Source organism: Phacochoerus africanus, chromosome X (genome assembly GCF_016906955.1).
Source record: "Phacochoerus africanus isolate WHEZ1 chromosome X, ROS_Pafr_v1, whole genome shotgun sequence".
Lineage (NCBI taxonomy): Eukaryota > Metazoa > Chordata > Mammalia > Artiodactyla > Suidae > Phacochoerus > Phacochoerus africanus.
This window is the reverse complement of record NC_062560.1, coordinates 110,106,440-110,114,059: the sequence shown is the minus strand read 5'-3', so window position 1 is coordinate 110,114,059 and position 7,620 is coordinate 110,106,440. Positions and strand designations below refer to the sequence as shown.

Genomic DNA, 7,620 nt, shown 5'->3' with positions numbered 1-7,620 from the left:
TTAGCATTATATTAAAATTGTGTATATTGTGCAACTAAAATTTATAAAGAAGAAAGCCTTATATACCATTAAATATTTTATATAGCATAATAAAAAGAATAACTTAACTGGTAAGAATAACAAAAATAATATACCCTCTGAAAGTAAATAAAATATAAAATGCATAAATTGGTTAAAAAACAGTGTAACTATATAAATATGTCCTCACAATTTGTTACATCTTATTGATTCTTCAATATAGGCATTACACCATTCTAGGTGATGTGATAAACAAGACATTATAGACCTTACATTGTACCATGGAGAGAAATGGTTATTAATATAATACAATTGTAGAACTGTATTATTTAATCATACAGTTGCATTATTTAATTATAATTATCATAAATTCTTTGATGGAGAGGAAATCAGAATCAGATGTAAGAAGACTTCAGCATTCCAAGAATGATGTCAAATGCCCCCCTTCATGGTGGATTATGCACTTATTTACTATGAGATATATTTCTTCTCCAGAGATTCCTTGTTTGTGTATCAATTGTAGATTTTTGGTTTGCAGTTATTCTGAAGTTTTGATGTGAGTCTATATGTATATGAGATTTTTTTAAGTTGTTGTTCCCTTAATTGCAAGTGCATCTCCAGTGTCTTGCATTTGTACCCACCTCTTCTCATGATTTCTGATTTTGGTGGTATAATTGTGCATGGATGATTTCGTATCTTTACTGTATATATACCTTTACTGGTGAGCCTTGTCATTTGTGGAATTTTTGTTTCCTGTTGCTGTCTTTTCTTTTCTGCCTAGAAAAGATCCTTTAGTATTTGTTGTAAGGCTGGTTTAGTGTTGCTGAATTCTCTCAACTTTTGCTTATCTGTGAAGGTTTTGATTTCTCCTTCAAATCTGAATGAGAGCTTTGCTGGGTAGAGTAATCTTGGCTGGAGTTTTTTTCTTTTCATCATGTTAAGTACATCATGCCACTCCCTTCTGGCCTGCAGAGTTTCTGCTGAAAAATCTGCCGATAACCTTATTGGGGTTCCCTTGTATATTACTTGTTTCTTTTCCCTAGCTGCTTTCAAGATGTTCTCTTTGTCTTTAATTTTGGTCAGTTGGATTAATATGTGTCTTGGTGTATTCCTCTTTGGGTTCATCTATCATGGTGCTCATTGCGCTTTCTGGATTTGAGTGTGTGGTTCCTTTCCCATGTTAGGGAAGTTTTCGGCTATTATCTCTTGGAATATTTTTTCTGTCCCCTTCCCTCTCTCTTCTCCTTCTGGCACCCCTATAATACGGATGTTGGTGCGTTTCACATTGTCCCAGAGTTCTCTGAGACTCTCTTCATTTGTTTTCAATCTTTTTTCTCTTTTCTGTTCTGCATCTGTAATTTGCACTGACCTGTCCTCCACCTTGCTTATTCGTTCTTCTGCCTCCTGTATTCTGCTGTTGGCTGCCTCTAGTGAATTTTGTATTTCAGTTATTGTATTTTGCATCTCTTCTTGTTTAAGTTTTATATCTTGTATCTCTTTGGTCAGTGTTTCCTGTAAGTTATCCATCTTTGGCTCCAGTTTATTTCCAATGTCTTGCATCATCTTCAGCATCAACAGTCTAAAGTCTTTTTCCTGGAGGCTAAGAATCTCCTCATTGCTTAGCTGCTTTTCTGGGGTTATTCCTTTCTTCCTCATCTGAGTTATAGTTCTCTGTCTTTTCATTTTTATAGGTTTTCGGTGTGGTGACCTTTTTACAGAGAGTAGAACTGTAGCCTCTCTTACTTCTGGTGTCTGCCCCCCTTGTGGCTGAAGTTGGTATGGGGGCTTGCTGTAGGCTTCCTGATGGGAGGGGTTGATGCCTGCCCCCTGGTAGGTGGAGCCGATTCTAATCCCTCTGGTGGGTGGGGCTTAGTCTCTGGATGGGATTAGGGGCTGCTGTGTGCCTGAGGCTCATTAGGTAGCCTGTTTACTGAGGGGCAGGGCTGTGATCCCACCTGGGTTGTTGTTTGCCCTGGGGCTTCTCAGCAGCTGACTGACAGCTGGGGCCAGATTTTCCCAAAATGGCCACCTCCAGAGAAAGGCACTGCTGCTGAATATTCCTGAGAGCTTTGCCTTCAATGTCCTTCCCTCACAACAAGCCACATTCACCCCTGTTTTCCCAGGATGTCCTCCAAGAACTGCAGTCAGGTTTGACCCAGATTCCTATGGAGACTTTGCTTTGCCCTGGGACTCAGTGCACGTGAAAGTCTGTGTGTGCCTTTTAAGAATGGGGTCTCCGTTTCCCCCAGTCCCATGGAGCTCCTTCGCACAAGCCCCACTGGCCTTCAATGCCAGATGCTCTGGGGCTTTTTCTCCCTGTGCCAGATCCCCACACGTGAGAGTTTGATTTGGGGCTCAGAACTCTCACTCCTATAGGTGAGTCTCTGTGAACCAGTTAGTTTCCAGTCTGTGGAGCTTCCCACCCAGGAGGTATGGGGTTGTTTATATTGCAGAATTACCCCTCCTACCTCTTGATGTGGCCTCCTCTTTTTCTTCTGGAGTAGGGTATCTTTTTTAAGGTTTCCCGTCCATTTGGGTGGAGATTGCTCAGTCTTTAGTTGTGAATTTTGTTGTTTTTAGGAGAGACGTTGAGCTCCAGTCCTTCTAGTCCACCATCTTAATCCTCTGATCTTTCTTTTTAAAATTGAAGTTTAATTGACTTACAATATTATATTAGCTTCAGGTGTACAATAGAGTGATTTCCTATTTTTATACATTACAAAACAATCACCACAATCTAATTACCACCTGTCACTATAGAAAGTTATTGACTATATTCCCTACGCTGTGCATTACATCCTAGGACTTGTTTATTTATAACTGGAAGTCTGTGCCTCTTAATCTCCCTTACCTGTTTCACTCATCCCTGTGCCCTGCTTTCCTCTGGCAACCACCAGTTTTTTTCTCTGTATCTTTGAGTATGTTTCTGTTTTTTTTTTTTAATTTGTATTTTTTTTTTAGATTCCACATGTGGGTGAAATCATGCAGTATTTGTCTTTCTTGGTCTGACTTATTTCACTTAACATGATGCCGTGTAGGTCCTTCCATGTTGTCTCATATGGCAGGATTTAATTTTTTATCACTAAGTAATATTCCAATTCTTTAGTCTTACTTTTTGTCTATTTGGCCTCTCAATTTCTTAAAGAAATGTGTTAAATTCTCCTATTGTGATGTGACCTATATAAGGCATGATTTCTTGTTGTACATTTTTCAGTTTTTGTTTCTATATTTTTAATCCTCTGTTTACAAGTGTAGAAAGGTTCATAACAGTTATATCTTCTTGGTTGAGTGTTCTTTCTTTTTATCAAAATGATGTTTCTCTCTTTATCTCTGAATTATTTTTACCTCGAATTTACTTTCTGTCTGCTCTTAATATTGCCACACCGGTTTGCCTTTTGTTATCATTTGTCTGATGTTATCTTTTCCTAGTTTTTTCTTTTCAATGCAGGAGTCATTTTAAGAGTATCTTTTGCACATAACATCTAGTTGGATCATTTTTACTGTCTTTTAATAGATAAGTTCAGTTTATTCACATTTATTGTGATTACTAATGTGTATAAGGTTATTCCTGCTTTCTTATTTACTGTTATAAATGTATCATGATTTCACTTTCTTATTTTTTTCCTTTCTGCTTTTTGTTGAATTGAGATTTTTTATTCTCTTTTCTTTCAAGTTGGAAACTTATACATTTTATTTCTATGTTTTCTTAATCACCCTTGAATTTTAACATCTACATCAAGTTATATATTTTTTACCACTAGAATTAGTAAGTAGCTAATTCATCTTCCTGAGAAGATGATAACCTTACTACATTCTTCTGTCCATCCCCAATTCTCATATTGATAGTTTTGGATTTGACTCTTACTACTTCCTCTTGGATTCAAATTTCTTTCTATAATATATCTGCCAGTAATTCTTTCATTGTGGGTTTGTGGTAAGTAACATTTCTGAGTCTTTGTGTGGCTAAAAACGTCTTTATTTTGCCCCACTTCTTGATTGAGTTATAGGTTCAGAATTATTTCCCTTTAGCAATGTAAAGTGCTCCTTGTTTTTTGCATCCAGCGTTGCAGATGGAAGTCTGATGTCAAATTGATTCTCATTCTTTCCTGACAATCTGACTTTTCTTTCTCTTTGGTACCTTTTGCCACTTTATCCTTGGTTTCTAAAATTGTACTACAGTGTGTCTAAGGGCGTGTGTGTATGTTTATATTTATCCTGCTTGGCACTTTATGGGACTTTTCAATCAAAGATTAATTATCAATTCTGGTAAAAATTTGGCTATTTATTCAAATAGTGCCTCCTCTCTATTTTGCCTGTTCTATTCTTTTGGAACTTCTGTTAGACCGATATTAAAACTTCTGGGTCTGTCTTTTATATCTTTGTAATTTTTTATTTTTACAACTGTAAAAATATTTTATTTTTTTTATTTTGTAGCGTACGGAAGTCCCTAGGCTGGGGTTGAATTGGAGCTGCCGGCCTACATCACAGCCACAGCAATGTGGGATCTGAGCTGTGTCTGCTACCTGCAGTGCAGCTTGTGATAACAGTGGCTGCTTAACCTACTGAGCAAGGCCAGGGATCAAACCTGCATCCTCACAGAGACTATGTTGAGTTTTTAACCCACTGAGACACAAGGGGAACTCCTATATCTTTGTACTTTCCATCTCTTTTATTTTTTCTTTTTTGGCCTTCCCACAGCATATGGAGTTCCCAGGCCAGGGATCAGATCTGAGCTGCAGTTGTGACCTATGCCACAACTGTGGCAATGCCAAATCCTTTAATCCACTGTGCGAGGCTGGGAATCAAACCTGCATCCTGGTGCTGCAGAGACACCACCCATCCTGTTGTGCCACAGTGGGAACTCCTGCACTTTCTATATTCTTAACTCTTTGGGTTCTACTGGATAATTTCTCAGTTCAATCTTGCAGCTTATTTGCTTTACATGAAAATGAAATCTTCCATTTAGCCCATCTATTGAGCTATTTATTACAATAGTTGTATTTTAATGTTCAAGATATCTAATTAGATCTTAAAATAATCTTTAGTTCTTATGCAAAACCATTTACTCCTATTTTCTGGTTGTTTATCCTTCCATAGCTCTCTGAGGGAGCAAATCAAATTTATGTGGCAGTCTTATTGTGATTTTATTAATTTTGTTTCCTCTAACTTAAATTACTTCACTTACTGAGTTTGTTGTTTCTCTTTAATAGTGTGAGTTTTCCTTAAATGTTTGGCGGTTCTTGCCTTTGCACAATCTGGTTGAGGGAATAAATGGAAGTTGCTACTTTTTTTTCAAATAAGACAAAATAAGGCAAAACAAATAGAACACATGCACACACCCAAATGCAAGTGAGAGTTCACTGGGTTTTATAAAAGAGAAAGATATATTTAGGTGTCAGTTACAGTTGGAACCATGAAAGAAATGCCCCCTGCTTGTGGCAGGTACAACATATGCTTGTTAAGAAGTTGTTCTAGGAGTTCCTGATGTGGCACGGTGGGTTAAGGATCTGACTGCAGTGGCTTGGGTCACTGCAGAAGCGTGGGTTTGATCCCTGGTGAGGTGCAATGGGTTAAGGATCTAGTGTTGCCATAGCTGTGGCATATAGGTCCGGCTGTGGCTTAGATTTGATCCCTGGCCTGGGAACTTCCATGTGCCATAGGCGAGGCAAAAAAAAAAAAGTTGTTCCGTGGTGGCATAAATGTGAATGCATGACAAGAATTAAGTGATACAAGGCAGAACGGCAGGTGAGCAAAAGCCTGAAGACCCTTTTTCCACTCTAATATGCCATCAGTAGATCACCTTACAAAGAACGTTAATGTCAACACTTTCAAAAGAATAAAATAGATTCAAAGTTGTCACTGAAGTTATACAGAGAGATCAGTGGGGGAGAAGTAATTCATGTTCTCAAGAACCAGGTTTTGCACAATGGCAAGCACTAAATCTAGTCCCACGTGCTTGCAGTAAAAAAGAAGAGACCAATCTTAGTAAAGAGTGGTCTTCATGATGCACAGGAACTCTTCCTCATTGACTTTTCCGTCTCCATCTTGATCAGCTTCTTCAGTCATTTCCTGCAGCTCCTCATCAGTGAGCTTTCTTGCCCAACTTGGCCACACGTTTTAGATTTTGGATTGGTATCTTCCCAGTTTCATCATCATCGAAGAGCTTGAAATCTTTTAGAACCTCTTATTTGGTATCTTTCTCAGACATTTTCTGAGATATCACAGTCAAAAAGTCACTAAAGTTCTTTTTTCCTGTCCCTTCCTTATCAATTTCACTTCTTTTCCTCCCTCCCTCCCTCCCTCCTTCCTTCCTTCCTTTTTTGTCTTTTTAGGGCCACACCCACGGCATATGGAAGTTCCCAGGCTAGGGATCAAATCGGAGCTGTAGCCACCAGCCTACTCCAGAGCCACAGGATCTGAGCCGCATCTGCAACCTACACTACAGCTCATGGCAACGCCAGATCCTTAACCCACTGAGCGAGGCCAGGGATCAAACCTGTATCCTCATGGATGCTAGTCAGATTTGTTTCCACTGAGCCACAACGGGAACTCCCACTTATCATTTTCTTGATCTTTTCTTTCTTGGGTTCAAAGCCCAGTGCCCTCATTGACACCTTAAATTCCTTAACATCTATTGTCCCAGTTCCATCAGCTTCAAAGAGATCAAAAGCTTCTCGAATTTCCTATTTCTATTCTTCAGTAAGCTATGATTTAGGACTTATCCTTTTTCACTGGGCGGTTAATGCCCTGTTCGCCTTCTTAAAGTTCGAGGTCATTGTGGATGGACTCTGCATCCCATTGTTATGGCACTGAGGTGCACAGGAAGTTGCTACTGTTCGTTGTGACTATTTTAGAGGAGAGTGGGAAATCTTGCTGGCTGGGGGACATGAGTGGCTATTTTTTTGGATGTTGGGTGCTCACTAATCCTCTCAGGGGTTGCTAGCCTCATGAATAGGGTTGCCAGATTGAGTAAATAAAAGAATTCCCAGTTAAATTTCAGATCAGCAATGGCCTCTTTTTTTTTTTTTAATTGAAGTATAGTTGATTTACAGTGTTGTGTTAGTTTCAGGTGTATAGCGAAGTGATTCATGAATTTTCAGATTCTTTTCCCTTATAGGTTTTATACAATATTGAGTATAGTCCCCTGTACTATACAGTAGGTCCTTATTGCTTACCTATTTTATATATAGTAGAGTGTATATGTTAATATCAAACTCCTAATTCATCCCTACCCCCTACCTTTCCACCTTGGTAACCAAAAGTTTGTTTTCCAAGTCTGTGAGTCTCTTTCTGTTTTGTAAATAGGTTCATTTGTATCACTTTTTAGTTTCCACATATAAGTGATATGATATTTGTCTTTCTCTGACCTACCTACTTCACTTAGTATGATATTCTCTAGGTCCATCCATGTTGCTGCAAATGTCATTATTTCATTACTTTTTATGGCTGAGTAATATTCCATTGTATATATGTACCACATATTTATCCATTCCCCTGTCAGTGGGCATTAAGTTGCTTCCATGCCTTGGCTGAGCAATGACCTTTTAAAATATAAGTATGTACCATATATTGCATATTAAAGTCTTAAAAGGTCTGAATTTA

At 38.4% G+C, this 7,620-nt stretch overlaps 1 pseudogene; it reads right to left on the bottom strand.

Annotated features, from left to right (window-relative positions):
* Window positions 1-6,000: 6,000 nt before the first annotated feature.
* Window positions 6,001-6,794, bottom strand: LOC125118782 (centrin-2-like; annotated as a pseudogene).
* Between the last annotated feature and the right edge of the window lie 826 nt (window positions 6,795-7,620).